We start from the raw sequence: 20,298 nt of genomic DNA, 5'->3' as shown, positions 1-20,298 counted from the left end.
TTAATTAAATAAGTACTTAATTAATCGCTAATAATTAAATAACTCCTCAATTAATTGATTAATTAAAAAACAAAAAATATTCTTTTTAAGGAAGGACTTGCTCACTATTGTGCCGAAATTGCAGCTTCCTAGCTCAAAGGATGGCTGAGATATCGCCCGGACAAACAAACAAACAAACAAGAAAACAAGAAAACAAACAAGTACAGATACATTCAAAGTATCCCGCCCCCATGCCAAATAATTAAATATCCTACAGCGCGGCATTGCTGGGGTGCCTGAGGCGCCCGGCAATACCGCAGTGCAGCTCATAGAGGCTGCATTGGGAGGGAGAGGTGTACGCTAATTGATTGATTAATTGTATAATTAAAATCAATAAAAGATTATCACAAAATATTTTCTTAATCAATTGGCTAATAGCATAACTAAACACTCGTGCTTCATCCGAAGGTGTATCTTTTTGAAATTTAATTAAATAAGTCATTAATAAAAAATTAAATAATTAATTGATTAATCAATAAATATAATTAATCGATTAATCAATAAATAATTAATCGATTAAATGATTAATGAATAAATCAAAAATATCCTTGATAGCCACATCACTTGGTCACTGTCATGTCCAAATATTAGCTTCCCAGCTCAAAAGGTGCCTGAGATATTGGCCAAATGAGAAAGAATATAAATAAATAATTAATAATGAAAATAAGTAAATAATAATCATTTTTAAAAAATAAAAATAAATAGTAATCATTAAAAAATTAAATTATTAATCAATTCGGTTATCGAACACATAAACCACCATCATTTCATCAGAATCTGTAAATTTAAAAACAAAATTTTAGTCATTAATCGAATAATTAAATAATTAATGGATTCATTGATTAATTGATTAATTAATAAATCAACAAGTACAGATACATTCAAAGTACACCGCCCCCATGCCAAATAATTAAATATCCTACAACGCGGCACATAGAGGCTGCATTGGGAGGGAGAGGTGTACACTAATTGATTGATTAATTGTATAATTAAAATCAATAAAAGATTATCACAAAATATTTTCTTAATCAATTGGCTAATAGCATAACTAACCACTAGTGCTTCATCTGAAGATGTATCTTTTACAAATTTAATTAAACTAGGGCATGCCCGTACTATATATAAGCTAGGACGTGCCCGTACGTGGGTGCCCGTTCCTTGCAAAAAAAAAAAAACTGCAAAAAAAAAAAAACTGCAAAAAAAAAACAATGGTTTGGTCCATTCGCAACGACCACAGAACCCCCCCCCCCCCCTCTATTTACATGAATGGTTTGGTCCATTCGCAAAGCCAAAGCGAACGACCACAGAACCCCCCCCCCCCCTCTATTACATGAATGGTTTGGTCCATTCGCAAAGCCAAAGCGAACGACCACAGAACCCCCCCCCCCCCCTCTATTTACATGAATGGTTTGGTCCATTCGCAACGGCAAAGCGAACGGCGAACGGCTAAATCGCCATAGCTCGGTAAGTACTTGTCCGATTAATTTCAAACCTTGAAAAGGCACATCCTCGGGTCCCCAGCAATATACCTGGCAAGTTTCAAGTATATCGGACCGGTAGTTGTCGAGAAACAGCGGTCACAGACAAACGTACAGACGTACAGACGTACAAACGTACAGAGATTACTGAATTATAGATAGATAAGTCATTAATAAAAAATTAAATAATTAATTGATTAATCAATAAATAATTAATCGATTAATCAATATAATAATTAATAAATGAAATGATTAATCAATAAATCCAAAATATCCTTGATAGCCACATCACTTGGTCACTGTCATGTCCAAATATTAGCTTCCCAGCTCAAAAGGTGCCTGAGATATTGGCCAAATGAGAAAGAAAACAAGTACAGATACATTCAAAGTACACCGCCCCCATGCCAAATAATTAAATATCCTACAGCGTGGCACATAGAGGCTGCATTGGGAGGGAGAGGTGTACGCTAATTAATTGATCAATTGTATAATTAAAATCAATAAAAGATTATCACAATTATTTTTTTAATCAATTGGCTAATAGCATAACTAAACCACTCGTGCTTCATCCGAAGATGTATCTTTTTGCAATTTAATTAAATAAGTCATTAATAAAAAATTAAATAATCAATTGATTCACCAATAAATAATTAATCGATTAAATGATTAATCAATAAATCAAAAATATCCTTGATAGCCACATCACTTGGTCACTCATGTCCAAATATTAGCTTCCGAGCTCAAAAGGTGCCTGAGATATTGGCCAAATGAGAAAGAAAATAAATAAATGATTAATAATGAAAATAAATAAATAATAATCATTTAAAAAATTAAATTATTAATCAATTCGATCAGAGAACACATAAACCACCACAATTTCATCAGAATCTGTCACTAAAAAAAAATAAAAAATTTGTCATTAATCGAATAATTAAATAATTAATCGATTAATTGATGAATTGATTAATTAATAAATCAAAAATAGCCTTTGCAGCCAAATCACCTGGTCATTGGCATGTCCAAATATCAGCTTCCTAACTCAAAAGGTGCCTGAGTTAATGGTCAGAAGAGAAAGGAAATTTGATTAATTAAATAAGTACTTAATTAATCGCTAATAATTAAATAACTCCTCAATTAATTGATAAAATTATTCAAAAAACAAAAAATACCGTTTTTGACAAAGGACTTGCTCACTATTGTGCCGAAATTTCAGCTTCGTAGCTCAAAGGATGGCTGAGATATCGTCCGGACAAACAAACAAGAAAACAAGAAAACAAGAAAGAAAACAAACAAACAAACAAACAAACAGAGTGAAAACTGAGTACTCCCTTTCAGCGTGCGTCACTGCCGAGCCCCCTTCGGTGCCCAGCAATGACGATTTGCAATGCCTGGAGATGGCAAAGGAAAGGTGCCGTGTACAACAACCAGAGTGAAAACTAAGTACTCCCTTTCAGCGTGCGTCACTGCCGAGCCCCCTTCGGTGCCCGGCAATGACGTTTTGCAATGCCTGGAGATCGCATAGGAAAGGTGCGGTGTACAACAAGTACAGATACATTCAAAGTACACCTCCCCATGCCAAATAATTAAATATCCCACAGTGCGGCATTACCAGGGCGCCTCTGGCGCCTGGCAATACCGCAGTGCAGCTCATAGAGAGTGCATTGGGAGGGAGAGGTGTACAATAATTGATTGATTAATTGCATAATTAAAATCAATAAAAGATTATCATAAAATATTTTCTGAATCTATTGGCTAATAGCATAACTAAACCACCAGTGCTTCATCCGAAGATGTATCTTTTAGAAATTTAATTAAATGAGTCATTAATAAAAAATTAAATAATTAATTGATTAATCAATAAATAATTAATCAATGAAATGATTAATCAATAAATCAAAAATATCCTTTATGGCCACATAACCTGGTCACTGTCATGTCCAAATATTAGCTTCCTAGCTCAAAAGGTGCCTGAGATATTGGCCAAATGAGAAAGAATATAAATAAATAATTAATAACGAAAATAAATAAATAATAATCATAATTTTTTTTAAAGTTAATCAATTGGCTAATAGAATACATAAACCACCACCATTTTACCAGAATCTGTAACAAAAAATGTTTTTAGTCATTAATCGAATAATTAAATAATTAATCGATTAATTAATTAATTGATTAATCAATAAATCGAAAATAGCCTTTGCAGCCAAATCACTTGGTCATTGGCATGTCCAAATATCAGCTTCCTAACTCAAAAGGTGCCAGAGATAATGGCCAGAGGAGAAAGGAAATATTGTCGTGGGACTCCCGGTTAACACCAAAAGGTCGCGGATAGGCCTAAACAGTTTATTCGGAGGCAACAACCAAACACGGATTTTACTATGGTCGCGCGGGAGGAAGGAGGAAAATGGAAGCTGCGCAAGCGCTTAACTGCGGACACTCCGATCCTGTAGAGGGATTAACTCAAGCGGGCACAGGTTTTGAATAGCAAAGGAAAATAATACAAGGGTTTATTGCAAGGATGGTGGGTCAGGAAAAGCACGCGCCGATAATAAAATGTCCTAATCGGGACGTCCCCACACACAGATATCAGAAACAGATGAGGGATTATGAATTAATAAAAGAACACGTTCGTCGTGTAATTGGGGAATGTGGGGTGCGAGCTTATCTGTCTGCAGTCTTGTAGTCGTGTCCGCCGACGTCCCACGCAACCCTCTCCGTCCGCCTCAGAGCACCACCAACCCTCGCTCCAAGCGCCACAAGGCCTCGCTCCAAGTTGCAAAGCACCCACGAGGTCCCTCGCTCCAGCACCACAGCACCAAGCACCGCTCCAAGTACCGCTCCAAGCACCACAAGGTTAATTAACAGCAGGAAAAGCACCGCACAAGGTTAACAGCAGGAAAAGCACCGCACGTCTAACGCAGGCTAGCGGCTCCAATGCGAGGTCAATCTTCACACACAATCAGCCTGCCATGTCCCAGTCAACTCTCCCGAAGCGAACGTGCAAGAACAATCGAACTCCACTCGGGCTATAACCCAACTCAACTCGGGCTGCGCAAGACGAAGAAGAGCTGCAATAGCGAGCTGCGCAAAACAAGAACCGGATGTGCTCTCTCGTGCTCTCTCTCATGCTCTCTCTCGTGCTCTCTCTCGTGCTCTCTCGTGCTCTCTCTCGTTCTCTCTCTCTCTCTCTCTCTCTCTCTCTCTCTCTCTCTCTCTCTCTCTCTCTCTCTCTCTCTCTCAATGGCGTTCGGCGCTCGGCGCTCTCTTAAATAACCTTGCTAGTGACGTCACGTCAGCCTTGGCGCGCTACCCAATCAGTGCCCTCCACTGACTTGCCGGCTGGAGGTTCACGCCTACCGCGCCACCCCAACTCTCATCCCGTTCCATGGTCATAGAGCGTGGCACTCGAGGTGGATAGGCCTGTCGGAGGTGTAATTGGCGGTGGCCATCGTCGGCGGTGTCCTGGCCTGGTTTCCTTCCGAAGTCATGTCAGGGGAAGGGAATCATTTATTGTTGCGCTAGGGACCTATCTATGGTGTCTACAGGTGTGCATTGCCACAAGGGACAAAGGTTTGGCTGACCAGGTGATAGACACAGGGGCACTACTGTTTAATCCCTAACTCTACTTATCACTCGAACATCCTGGTATGCTCACAGGTATACTCTTAACCGACAAAACGCCTACACATGAAACTTATTACAAGGTAGATTCCTTACTGCGACAGACGAAGCACGTTACCTACACAGATCTATCTGGCTCTACATATCACTATCCCACCGACATAACAATATATAAGTACGTAATTAATCGCTAATAATTAAATAACTCATCAATTAATTGATTAATCAAAAAACAAAAAAATACTGTTTTTGAGAAAGTACTTCCTCACCATTGTGCCGAAATTTCAGCTTCCTAGGTCAAAGGATGGCTGAGATATCGCCCGGACAAACAAACAAACAAACAAACAAGAAAGCAAGAAAACAACCAGAGTGAAAACTGAGTACTCCCTTTCAGCGTGCGTCACTGCCGAGCCCCCTTCAGTGCCGGGCAATGACGTTTTGCAATGCCTGGCGATGGCAGAGGAAAGGAGCGGTGTACAATATTGTGGGAGTGAGTTTTATTTTATTTTATAGGGGTTAGGGTTATGGTATTGAAATCAAGAATGCTGTGTTTTTTCACACTCATTAATAACCATAGAATTAGGGCCAACAACTTTTTTCAACATAATTAATACACAAAATCAACCACACCGAAGAACCTGCCAATATTCCTAACTTATTGTGAGTAGTGTATATATATACACGTCTTTTATATAAACGTTATGTATAGATTTAATAAACAAACAAACAAAAAAATCCAACTTTCAACCCTCTACAATGAACCACCATCCAAAGTATCATAAAATTAACGATTCAAGTATCGATCTACATCAGGGTATAGGATGCTGATTATAAACTACAATGTTTCTTCAAACTGAATGATTCACTCCAGACAACAACAAACACGCGTTTTAAAACTGTTGTTGAACTGGTCTTTTTGAGGCCAGTCCTTGGCCTGCCTTTTTTATAGTAAAAAAAAGGTAAAAAATCAAACATTTAAACAGCCTTGGACGTGCACCTTGACCCCACGGCCAAGGCACACCGTATATCAAGACTGTGCCATTAGCATACACATGCAATTCAACCCCAAGGCTGAAGCACATGGTCATTCAAAACACACGCATCCTGACCCCAAATAGTGCAGGCCCATATGTCATAACAATATTGTTTGTGTTTTTTGTTTGTTAAAATTGATTTAGCAATGGATTCTGCTTCAGAATATTATAGAGATGTAAAAAAAATAGGGTTCCATTTTTTCTTTTACGTCTAATAGGTAGTAATTCGAAGAAATCCAAGATGGCCGCCATAAAATTTGGAAAATACACTTTTGTGCATATCTTTGTATCTAGATATCATATAAACATGAATAATATGTCCTTTTATATGTTTTCAGACCCAAGGAAGCCATTTCTGCCATTGTTTTTACAGAAAAATGCAAGGAAAATAAAATAGTGGACATATACCAGCCAAAGTGGGGTCGGCCAGCATGAAATCGGTTAATTAAGTTTCCACCATCTAGTTAAGGTCTGGTTTTGACTGTGTTGACGAAATGTGAATCTGAATAGTAGTATCTATCTTTGCAGGACCGACGACAGTTCAAGAGTGTCTAGAAAATTACACCTACCTTCAAGATGAGTGACTCACCACCCAGGAAGATTGAGAAGTCAGTAGATTTCGGACTTTGTTTTGTATGCCAAATGGCCATAGGGCAAACAGACTATACAACCTTTGTAACGAAACCAAAACTCTCCTCTGTCGAGAAACTGATGGCAGGTGCTGAGGAACAGTACACGTATGGTGAAACAAAGTTTGCATCATTGAATAGACGTTTGCAATATTCCTCTGCTGAAGAATTGCTCGCAAAAGGTCTCCGCTACCATAAAGCTTGTTACAAAGATGTTACCAATAAGATGCACATTGATCGAGCAAAGGCTAGGTTTGAGAAAGGAACAACATCAGGCAGTGCCGCAGAAATCCGACTGAAAAAGAGAGGACGACCAAGTTCTAGTGATCTAGGGGAAAGCACGTCAACATCCAGAAGGTGTTCCCGAGAACAGACATTTGACGCGCTCAGATGTGTCATATGCCAGGAAGACAGAGGAAGTGAACTACACAATGTGTCAACAAAGAACATGGGACTCCAGATCAGAAACATTGGCCAAGAAACAAGTAATGACAATCTGAAAGTGAGACTGAACAGTGTCATAAGTTCGCCTGACCCATTGCAAGCAATGGCTGAGGACATGAAATATCATTTACCATGTGTAGTTAAGGCCAAACGTGCTATAGTTAAGACGGAAAAACAAACAGAAACAACCAATGTTAACTTTGGTCAGGTGTTATCAGACCTTGAACTCATTGAAATTGTTGAAACTGCGTTGAATGATACTACTGAAAATGCTGTGCTGAATATGAATGAAATTCATGTAACCTATGTCAATTTACTTAAGGAGCACGACTTTCCGGTCTCAGACAACCATAGTTATAAGCCATACCTGAAACAATTGATCCTAGACAACATTGCCGATGTTCATTTCAGCCGGCCCTCAAACAAAACAAAGCCAGAGCAGATTCTTTCCACAAAGCTCAAAGACCACATGATATCAAGCACAATTACAGCAGACAGCATCAAAGACGATTTTAAAGTACTTTTGCGAGCTGCGAAAATATTGAGGAAAGACATCGCATCTTCCCCAGCATGGAAATTTAATGGAACCTTTGCTGATTACAAGCCACCCCCGATGCTCAACATCTTCTGCAAGCATGCAGTCATGGGAACAAGGAAAGTAGGAAATAGCAACAGGGAGGACTCCATTGGTGTGAGTGCATCATTGTTGGCGCAGCACTTTGTCGGTGCTTATAAATCTGACCGACAGGTATCGTACGAACCAAGAAGCGAGGATGGATCATTCAAACAACGATTTGAAACTCCATTGAGTGTGGGCTTAGCTCTCGACATACACAAAAACACACGATCCAAGGCGCTTGTAGAGAAACTTGCACATCTGGACCTCGCCATCTCCTACAAAAAGGTCATGGAGATTGAGACCAGCATTGCCAACTCCGTACTGAAGCAAATGGAGTCCACCGGAGGCATCTGTCTACCACCATGGTTGGTTCAGGACACGTTCGTCTGGTTTGCCATGGACAACATCGATTTTCTAGAGTCAACTCCTTGCGGGATGAATACCCTTCATGGTACAGCAATTGCGATCTACCAGCCTGTATCACCGGAGAAATCACCCATGATACCACCAATTGAACTTGACCGGTCATCAAAAGCTCAAACGATACATGATGCAGTTGGCTGTAAAACGTTGACCTGCAAGAAGCCAGCACCCGAGAAGAGAAAGAGCGACTGCAAGCTGCTCACATCAAAACCCGAGACAGACAAGAACAAGAAAACCGATTATGACCTGGATGATTGGATGCCTGAACTTCGAGGAAGAAGGAGAAGTTGACGTCAAACTCACAGCTCCGGGGACGTGGGGAGCCTTCAATTCCTTGCTATCTTCGTCCAGTGAGAAGACCAATGTTGCTCTCGTTCCTCCGTTGATAAGGTCGCCTCCTACAGACTATGATACACTGTACACGGGTCTGATGAGAGCTCACAACATCACAACTCGTGTTATGGGGAGTGAGGCAATCACAGTCATGACTCTCGATTTGCAGCTATACGACCTGGCGATGAAGCTGTGGGTGGAACGCGAGGACATCAGGAAGCAATTCCTCTTCCGACCTGGTGAGCTACATGTTGTGTTTTGGGCCTTAGCTGCATTAGGAAAATACGTGGAAGGGAGTGGAATTGATCAGGCATGGGTCGAGGCTGGACTTTTCTCGCCAACCACAGTGAGCCAAATACTAAATGGGAGGCACTTGTATCGAGCTCTGGAGGCACACATGGTAACACTGATCGCTTTGTACAACCTGTACTTCCAGAGATTCCTGGCAATGGAACCTGAAGAAAGGGCCTATCTGAACGAGTCATCTGTTCGTCTGGGAGAGGCATATCAGAGAGACATCAGCGGGAGCATGGAGCCAGAGAAGAATCTATGCGACATTCTCAAAAAAACATTGGCCATGATGGAGTCCAGAGATATGACCAAAAAACTGGAACAATTTGAGGTCAGCACAAACAAGATACAGCGCTTCATCCTGAACTACATGAAACAGTTTGAGACTATCCTTCTGTTCATTAGAAGTACAAGACAACGTGATCTGCTGCTGCATATGGAGAGCATCGAGTCTCTCACGAAGTACTTCTTCGCTCACGATCATCTAAACTATGCTCGGTTGCTCCCTCTCTACATTTCAACAATGCAGGAGACTGAAAAGCAGCACCCAGAACTGTGGAGGGAATTCATGAAAGGGAACTTCTGTGTGACAAAAGGATTGGCAGGCTTCACATCAATAGCCCCAGACCATGGCATTGAGCAAGAAAACCGTACACTGAAGGTGATTGGAGGAATCGTAGGGATAACTCAAAATGAGAAGGCGCTTGACAAGTTCTTCCTCATTGCACCTGAGCTGTCAAAGTCACTGCACGAGTTTGCGGAGGGATATGGTCTTGGTGAAAACCAGAGCAGAAAACAACACCACGAAATCACGGGGGGAAAGCTTTCCCGGGTGATGAGCCATGCCTCCAAGCTTTCTAGGGTGTTCCGTGAACATGGCGATCCATTTATGGAAGAGGAAGTAGACGAGGTCTACAACCTGCTCACCAAAGAAGTCATGAATGAAAAAGTGTCCAGCGACATCTTAGAGCGCGACGAGATCGGACAACAGATGTTCCAGCAATTTGCCACAGATCGTTTAGCTGAGGGAAAACTTTCTGTGTGGGACAAAATGACGAAAAGAAAACTTCGAACATTCAAGAGTTCGAATGCCACAACAGAAGTGAGATCGGGCGACAAGCTGATCAAAGTCAAAGAAGAGCGAGGATTGTTGCAGAGGTTCATCGTTATCTCACGGAGCCGACCAGAGCTCGACCTGAAAGAATGTATTGGCACCTATGAATTTGGCATCGTTCCACGTTCTTTATTTGCATCTGATGGATCCCTCTTGTTGGCATACGACAAGGCAAAAATCCTTCGTCAACTTGAGCATCTGGCTGAGCCTGAAGAGCAGGATGTACATGATCCACCAGGAGAACCTATTTCGACAGAAATCAATGAGCATCAAGACGCGGGAATTGCCGCTTTGAATGATGCAGCAGCACACGCTGGGGAAGAAACTAATGACCCATCAACTGACTATGAAATCTCAAGCCAAAATTTGCAGGAACCCTCTCAGATCAGCCAAAACCCAGACACAACCACAAGATCAGGAGTGATCAATGAAAACGAGACTACCTCTCGCCATAGAGTGATAATAATCATTGATGGCATGGCTCTTGTTAACGGGATCTCCAAAACAGAACAAATGATTACATGCAGTGACTTTGCTCAATCGTTCATTGAACGCCTCGAAAATATTGCCGTGCATTATGATGACGTGAGGTTGGTATTCGACCGATACATCGATAACTCACTGAAAGACAAAATGCGCCTAAAGAGGACAAAGGGGAAATCAACATACTATCACGTCAGGGATAGTACATTGATCCAGAAGATTTCACTCAAAGATTTCCTTTCCAATGTGAAGACCAAGGCAGAGCTTACAGAGTACTTGGCTGTGAAGTGTCTATCTTACAGCAAGGCTCATCCAAACAAGTTGAAGAAGTTCATGGTGACATCAGGAACTAAGACCACGGGCAACACTGAAGTTCCAGACAGTCTACTCACGCACAGCCAAGAAGAGGCCGATACACTCTTAATTCTGCATGCTCTCACAGTCGACAAAGATGCAGAAGTTATCATTGATTCGCCAGATACCGATATCTTCCTCCTACTGATTCAGAGATTTCACGATCTACCACCTGCTACGAGGTTTCTCACTGGGAAGGGAAAGTTGAGGAGGAGCATTGCAGTCCAACCTATTCATGGCATGCTAGGAGAGAAACGTGCGTCTGCAATACTTGGATTCCACGCATTCACGGGAAGTGACATGTCTGGAAGGTTCGCTGGCAGGAGCAAGGACTGGTGCTTTAAGGTCTTCATGACATGTGACAACAAGATATGGGAGGCTCTGGAGTCTTTGGGACAAACTGATCCGTCACCAGAAGTGTGTTCCCAGCTGGAACGCTTCGTCTGTCTGCTGTACAAGTCTAAAGTTCACACGAAAGTAAACGAGCTTCGCTGGTTCTTATTCTCCAACCGTGCTGCTGAGGGAGAGAGTCTTCCACCTATCACTGGTTCGCTAAAGTTACACGTTCAGCGAGCACATTATATCGCAATGATATGGAGAAAGGCAGCAGAAAGCCATCCGTCCCTTCCATCACCTGTCGAGTATGGTTGGCAGTTACTTTCGGATGATGGGGTTTATGCCCCAAGTCGATGCCTGAATCCTCCAGCCCCAGAAGCAATAATGAATCTCGTGAACTGTGGGTGCAAGAAAGGGTGTATGGGAAGATGTAGCTGTCGCAATAACAATATTCCTTGTACTGAAGTTTGTGGGTGTGTGGGTTACAGTTGTAACAACAAAGCAAACATCAATGAACCGCGTGTGATAGATATGGATGAGGATGAATGAGGCATTCGTTTATGTGATTGTTTATGTTCATTCATCGTTTATGTTTAGGTGTGTGTGTATGTGTGTGCGTGTGTGTGTGTGTGTGTGTGTGTGTGTGTGTGTGTGCGTGTGCGTGTGTGTGTATTCAAAATAAATGTTATCAGTGAAGATTGTTTATTGAATCGATTCTAATTGGGAAATTATACGATCCGATTTCACGACGGCCGTCTCCATTTTGGCTGGTATATTGCCCACTATTTTATTTTCCTTGCATTTTTCTGTAAAAACAATGGCAGATATGGCTTCCTTGGGTCTGAAAACATATAAAAGGACATATTATTCATGTTTATATGATATCTAGATACAAAGATATGCACAAAAGTGTATTTTCCAAATTTTATGGCGGCCATCTTGGATTTCTTCGAATTACTACCTATTAGACGTAAAAGAAAAAATGGAACCCTATTTTTTTTACATCTCTATAATATTCTGAAGCAGAATCCATTGCTAAATCAATTTTAACAAACAAAAAACACGAAATTACTAATCGCCCTCGACTAAAAGGGCCAGAATGCATGGTGTTGATAGGTTGTTGAACTGGTCTCTATAACACGTTGGCTACAGCTGCTGCATGTAGTAGACACTTGTTCATTCACTTAAATCAGGAACAATTAGCAGAGTTAATCACCGATGGAAAATAACACTGCAGTACCATTTTCAAATGGAGCCGTAAACATGGACGCATAATGATCCTTTTTGGCGCCTACAGTGAATGTCGCGAGATTACGCCAAGGAAAAAAAGTGGGCTCACAGGAAGATTTGAGGTCGCTACGGACGAATTATCATTGACATCACTCCGCTCACGAACGACGTCAATTCTCGTGCGTGTTAACTTATGTAGACACACCTGCATGTATTGCTTAATTTGTTTTTTTTGTTGTTGTTATAAAAAGAGCTTCCCCAGTTAAAACAAGCATTCTGAGTATTGCGCTGCAATACATGTCCCCTACCAAAGTTCAAAGTGCCACAACTTTGTCAAAAATGATCGAATATGCAAATTTATGCACGGTTGATGCTTGATTTCAAACTTGATCTGAGGTATGCTGAGACACATGTGTGTCACGCCTCGCCTCGTTGATAAGCCCGCAAGGTCGCTCCGTGGAGCGGCCTGCACGTGTTGCACTGTGAATTATATAATTACCAACTCACGGTCTGAGGTACTAGCGATTCAAGAGATATCCATTTTTAAAAAATATTTTCCTTTAATTAACGATATCTGCCAAACCACGTGACCTATCGCAAATTCCAAAAGGACATTTTAGTAGACTGACATTTCAGTAGACTGACATGCTGAACAGATTTGTGAAGTTTCCCCTCGATTGGATCAAAAATGAGGGAGGTGCTCGGTTTTAAATGTTCATGCTTAAAAACGTCATAACTCTGAAACCATGTGATGCATGACGTCATGCTCGCTGACTTTTTTGTTCTTCATGGGTATGCGATTCTGCCTGCAAATTTTGGCCTCGATCTGTTCAGTCGTTGCAGAGAAAAGGGGGTTTTCGTGTTTTCCCTAAAAACAATATGGCGGCCGAACCACGTGACCTGTGACGTCATAATTACCATTAAAATATTATACAGGCCGAGTCCCTCCTACGGTGAAAATTTGATCTCAATCGGTCCAATTATTGCAGAGAAAATGGTTTTTAAAGGAAATTAAAACTTAAAATGGCTGAGTTAAGGATCATCAGAATTATCAGAATTACCAAAGTTCAAAGTGCCATAACTTTGTCAAAAATGATCGAAACGTCGTGAAGTTCGAACTTGATCTGTAACTTACTATGAGGAAACCATGTGCCAAGATTGAAATCATTAGCTTTAAGTGTTTAGAAAAAAAGTCCGGAAAGCTGTTTTTGCATGACGGACTGACGGACTGACAGACGGAGGGACGGCGTGCAAACCTATAGTCCCCTCCGGTGTACACCGGTAGGGGACTAATAACGGCAGCCATTCGATTTTAATATAATCCTTAAGAAAAACAATACTGTATATAGAAGATATAAAAAGCTGACATTTTAAAAAAACTCTTGAAAATAACATTGGATTGGCCCACCTGGGACCCATATAGGGCCCAGTTCAAACCCCACTCAAAGCCCAAGTCCAGCTCAGCCCACCTAACTGACGAAAACTCATGTGGGCCCCAGCTGGGTTTGTGCCTTGGCCCCTGGGTATGTGCAGCTCAAATTGCATCTGATTGTGCTTGTTGTTACCCTCGCCTGAGGAGCAGGTTTTGAGTTTGAGAGGCGAGGCATTCGAGTTTGAGAGGTGAGGCATTTGAGTTTGTTTGTTTGTTTGTTTGTCCGCACAGAATAAATATGATTTTCTATGCAACCGTTGGTCTGATTGACAGGAAATTTTCACCAGAGGTGCAACTCCACCTGTAGAATATTTTAATGATAATGATTATGCCATATATCACGTGGTATGGCCGCCATCTTGGAAAAACCGAAAAGCTTTGCACCTATATATATGAACTCACAAAAACACGGACCAGGAACAGCATTAAATTATATTGAAGGAACTGCGCTCCAACGCGAGTCGAAAGAATTGACGCGACCAAAGACGGAATTCGTCCGAGTTGCTTTATTGAAACAAAACAGCTCAGGTATTCTCACAAGCCCGTTTATCGGGCAGCAATATATATACACATTTATGCCGGGAAGTTTGCCCGGCAAAAGCTATACCGGGCATGCCCGGGTGTCAAGGGCGAGCCTTGGAAAGGCGAGTCTGGACCTGCCCGGGCGTGTTTGGCTGCGGCCTGGCAAGTCGAGGCTGGGCGTGCCCGGGCGCTCTGGGCGAGCCCTGGAAAGGCGATAGCGGGCATGCCCGGACGCTCTGGGCGAGCCCTGGAAAGGCGATAGCGGGCATGCCCGGACGCTCTGGGCGAGCACTGGAAAGGCGATAGCGGGCATGCCCGGACGCTCTGGACGAGCCCTGGAAAGGCGATAGCGGGCATGCCCGGACGCTCTGGGCGAGCCCTGGAAAGGCGATAGCGGGCATGCCCGGACGCTCTGGGCGAGCCCTGGAAAGGCGATAGCGGGCATGCCCGGACGCTCTGGGCGAGCCCTGGAAAGGCGATAGCGGGCATGCCCGGACGCTCTGGGCGAGCACTGGAAAGGCGATAGCGGGCATGCCCGGACGCTCTGGACGAGCCCTGGAAAGGCGATAGCGGGCATGCCCGGACGCTCTGGGCGAGCCCTGGAAAGGCGATAGCGGGCATGCCCGGACGCTCTGGGCGAGCCCTGGAAAGGCGATAGCGGGCATGCCCGGACGCTCTGGGCGAGCCCTGGAAAGACGAGAGCGGGCATGCCCGGGAAAGACGAGACCGGGCGTGCCCGGGAGGTTCGGGCGTGCCCGGGAACAGTGAGTCCGGGCATGCCCGGGAGAGGCGTGTCTGGCCGTGTTCTGGCCGGTGCAAGGCGATTGTGTGCATCCAGCGGTAACCGCTACAATATCTCCTTTCCTTCGGAATGAATATCAATTTGAAGATCAAGTTTGTCCGGATGTTCGTGTGGGGTGGTCGTAGGTATTGTGGGGGTGACGGTGGAGTAGGGGAATGGTAGAGGGAGGAGTGGTGGAGGGACAGTGGACGGGGGGGGGGGGTGCGGGGGTTGTGTGGGCATTGGTATTGTTAGCCAGGGTTGCTTTTGATGGGGGATTGTGGGGGAATGGTGGAGGGGGTTTGGGTGGGGTGGTCGGTGGTATTGTTGGCTAGGGTGACGGTTGAGATGGGGGATTGTGGGGGCATGGTGGAAGTGGTGTGGGGGGTGGTCGAAGGTATTGTTGTCCCCCGTCGCACCGCGGAGCGAAAGGGGGACTATGGTATTCCCCTCCGTCCGTGTGTACGTCCGTCTGCCCATGCGTGCATGCGTCCGTCCATCCGTGTGTGCGTGCGTCCGTCCGTGCGTGCGTGCGGATGTGCGTGCGTAAGCGAAGGACCGAAGTCTAATTTGGTGTGTGGGTGCAACTAGGCATAAGGAAGAACGCTATTGAAAATTGGGGCGCCACGTCAAACGCCAAGATCGCCGCCACCATATATATGTCTGAACCTTGTGAGCGGAATATCTTGAAAAATAAGCGAAGTACCAACTTCTAATCTGGTGTGTGGGTGTATCTACGCATAAGGAAGAACGCTATTGAAAATTGGGTCGCCACGTCAAAATCCAAGATGACCGCCTTGCGTCTTCCTCTTTGTCAACTCACATCACTTCACCGCCGGGGGACCGAGGCGTAACGCTTGTTAGCGAGGGTGACTGTTGATGGGGGATTGTGGGGGAATGGTGGAGGAGTTCGGTCGCTGGCAGCCCAACACTGGTGTTTCCCTAATTCGCTACTCAAATCGCCTTTGTCCATATGCCGGTAGCTCGGTAGAGATTATCCTAGTTTCAAGCGACGATTGTTTCGTCCGCTTAATCATGAGGGTTGCATCCTCTCTCAATTGTGGTGAATAACCATAAACATCAGGCCATTTATGTTGTTTCATAACAATTCTCTGTAAAATGTTCCGAACACAAAACCGTACATTTTGTAGGCCCGATCCACACTCAGGTATTTCAGATAACCTCGTCCAAGGTCCAATTTCTGCCAACCCTCGGATCTTTCGGCGATTGGTGGAGCATGAAACCATCTCAGTTTGTATTACAACAACCACCAAGGATGTATTGACCCGTAATCGTTGTCATCATCATCGTTTTACGGCCGTTTCCATGCTTGCATGTGTAAGCCGTGATTCACCTAATGGCTGCTTCACCAAAAGGCACATTTGAGGCATGTTTTTTGTGGCTGGATGCCCTTCCTGGTGGCATCACAGAATCAGCTGTGGACCGACCCTCTGTCTAAAGAGCCATACCCTACAAGGCAGCAGGGGGATTTGCAATCAGAGTTTCCGTCTCCTAGGTGGACTGCCTACCAAGGCTGAAGATCTCCACCTACCATGGTTTGATTGGTGAGTGTCACAGCAACTCCTAGCAATGAAGGGCCATGCACACTACACCTCCAGGGTACCAACCTACTCCGAGATCCTCCAGACATTTAGCCAGTGCCCTCAAGAGCACTGTTTCAACGGTGCACCACTAGGAGGTAGTCTGAAACCATGGTGCACCACTAGGAGGTAGTCTGAAACCATGGTGCACCACTAGGAGGTAGTCTGAAACCATGGTGCACCACTAAGAGGTAGTCTGAAACCATGGTGCACCACTAAGAGGTAGTCAGAAAGTCTTTGCAAGGGTAGAGGCTATGTACCAGAAGTACGGGCTATTTACATCATATCTATTTTGCAGGGTATCAAGGGATAGATTCGCTTCAATGTGGTCTGAGCATTTGGGTTCCCCTTTGATAATTATATTAAATGGTACCACACACAACCACCTTACAGGCGAATGCACCTTCCCCCGCCCCCTCCCCTTACTTTTCAAAAGCATTAGGTGGAAAAAGTGGGAACACTCGTTGGAGGAGGAAGAGTTGACTCCCAAGGAGAAGGACTTAGACTCTGAAATGATGACATTACAGAGGGCGTTAGCTAGTGAGCGCACCAATGAAGTCGCACTGTGGCAAGTCAAAGAGCATGCCATGACCTTTGCTCCCTGGAACTCCACCTCCCACATACTTTGCTCCCTCAAGTCTCTGTACCGTTCAAGTGGCTTAAAAGGTGGAACGCCAGACCATTCATCACTGTTGAAACATGCTGGGGACCTGAAGACAAACTGCCTGCCTATCCGTGCCACGAAGGAGTCGACCATCATTGCTGGACATTCCTTCGGATTATATTCCATTATAATTATAATTCCATATATAATTCCATTCCATTATAATTACCCTTTAGAATTACCCATTATAATTACCCTTTAGAATTACATATCAGAATTACCATTTATAATTACAATTTAGAAATACCCTTTAGAATAACCATTTAGAATTACACATTAGAATTACCATTTAGAAATACCCATTAGAATAACCATTTAGAATTATAATTTAGAATTACCATTTAGAATTACTCTTTACAATAACCATTTCCAATTACAATTTTGAATAACCATTTATAATTACCATTTAGAATTACTCTTTAGAATTACCCTTTACAATAACCATTTATAATTACAATTCAGAATTACAATTTAGAATTACCATTTAGAATTACCCTTCACAATAACCATTTATAATTACCATTTAGAATTACCCTATGGAATTACTCTTTAGAATTCCCTTTTAGAATTACTCTTCAGAATAACCATTAGAATAACAATTAGAATAACCATTTAGAATTAACCTTTATAATTACCCTTTAGAATTACTCTTTAAAATTACTCTTAAGAATAACCATTAGAATAACCATTAGAATAACCATTATAATAACAATTAGAATAACCATTTAGAATTAACCTTTATAATTACCCTTTAGAATTACCCTTTATGGTTACACTTTATAATTACCCTTTGGAATTTCCCTTTGGAATTACCCTTTATGGTTACACTTTATAATTACCCTTTGGAATTTCCCTTTAGAATTACCCTTTATGGTTACACTTTATAATTACCCTTTGGAATTTCCCTTTGGAATTACCCTTTCGAATTACTCTTTAGAATTACCCATTAGAATAACAATTAGAATAACCATTTATAATTAACCTTTATAATTACCCTTTATAATTACCCTTTAGAATTACTCTTTAGAATTACTCTTTAGAATAACCATTCGAATAACCATTAGAATGACAATTAGAATAACCATTTAGAATTAACCTTTATAATTACTCTTTATCATTACCCGTTATAGTTACCCTTTAGAATTACCCTTTGGAATTACTCTTTGTAATTACCATTTGGAATCGCCCATTAAAATTACGATTTAGGAATACCCTTTAGAATTACCCATTAAAAATACGATTTAGTAATACCCTTTAGAATTACCCATTAAAATTACGATTCAGTAATACCCTTTAGAATTACCCATTAAAATTACGATTTAGTAATACCCTTTAGAATTACCCATTAAAATTACCCATTGGAATTACTCTTTGGAATTACTCTTGATAATTATCCTTTGGAATTACAATTACCATTTAGAATTACTCTTTAGAATTACCCTTTACAATAACCATTTATAATTACAATTTAGAATAACCATTTATAATTACCCTTTAGAATTACCAATTAGAATTACCCTTTTGAATTACCCTTTAGAATTACCCTTTAGAATTACCCTTTAGAATTACCAATTAGAATTACCCTTTTGAATTACCAATTAGAAATACACTTTTGAATTACCCTTTGGAATTGCTCTTTGTAATTACCATTTGGAATCGCCCATTAAAATTACGATTTAGTAATACCCTTTAAAATTACCCATTAAAATTACCCATTAGAATTACTCTTTGGAATTATTCTTGATAATTATACTTTGGAATTACAATTACCTTTTAGAATTACTCTTTTGAATTACCCTTTACAATAACCATTTATAATTACAATTTGGAATAACCATTTATAATTACTCTTTAGATTACCCATTAGAATTACCCAATGGAATTACTCTTTAAAATTCCCTTTTAGAATTACTCTTTAGAATAACCATTAGAATAACCATTAGAATAACCATTAGAATAACAATTAGAATAACCATTTAGAATTAACCTTTATAATTACCCTTTATAATTACTCTTTATCATTACCCTTTATGGTTACCCTTTGGAATTTCCCTTTAGAATTACCCTTTAGAATTACCCTTTAGAATTACCCTTTAGAATTGCCCTTTAGAAATTCCCTTTAGAATTACCCTTTAGAATTAACCTTTTGAATTACTCTTTAGAATTACCCATTATAATTACCCTTTAAAATTACCCTTTAGAATTACCCTTTAGAATTACCCATTAGAATTACACTTTAGAATTACCCTTTAGAATTACCCTTTAGAATTACCCTTTAGAATTACCCTTTAGAATTACCCATTAGAATTACCCATAATAATTACCCTTTAGAATTACTCTTCTAATTACCCTTTAGAATTGCCCATTATAATTACCCTTTAGAATTACTCTTTAGAATTACCCTTTCGAATTACCCTTTAGAATTACCCTTTAGAATTGCCCTTTAGAAATTCCCTTTAGAATTACCCTTTAGAATTAACCTTTTGAATTACTCTTTAGAATTACCCATTAGAATTACCCATTATAATTACCCATTATAATTACCCTTTAGAATTACCCATTAGAATTACCCTTTAGAATTACCCTTTGGAATTACCCATTAGAATTACCCTTTAGAATTACCCATTATAATTACCCATTAGAATTACCCATTATAATTACCCTTTAGAATTACCAATTAGAATTATCCTTTTGAATTATCCTTTGGAATTACTCTTTATAATTACCATTTGGAATCACCCTTTAGAATTACTATTTAGAAATACCCTTTGGAATTACCCATTAAAATTACCCAGTATAAATACCCTTTGGAATTACAATTACCATTTAGAATTACTCTTTAGAATTATCCATTAGAATTACCCTTTAGA

The 20,298-nt window shown here is 41.4% G+C and overlaps 1 long non-coding RNA gene across 1 annotated transcript in view; it reads right to left on the bottom strand.

Annotated features, from left to right (window-relative positions):
* The window catches only part of LOC137429254 (uncharacterized), a 77,388-nt gene that overhangs the window by 40,041 nt on the left and 17,049 nt on the right, over window positions 1–20,298 (bottom strand). The gene's annotated exons all lie outside the window — the stretch shown is intronic.

Source organism: Myxine glutinosa, chromosome 6 (assembly GCF_964187855.1).
Source record: "Myxine glutinosa chromosome 6, kmMyxGlut1.1, whole genome shotgun sequence".
Lineage (NCBI taxonomy): Eukaryota > Metazoa > Chordata > Myxini > Myxiniformes > Myxinidae > Myxine > Myxine glutinosa.
The sequence above is the reverse complement of the archived record's forward strand: the minus strand, read 5'-3'. Positions and strand labels throughout refer to the sequence as shown.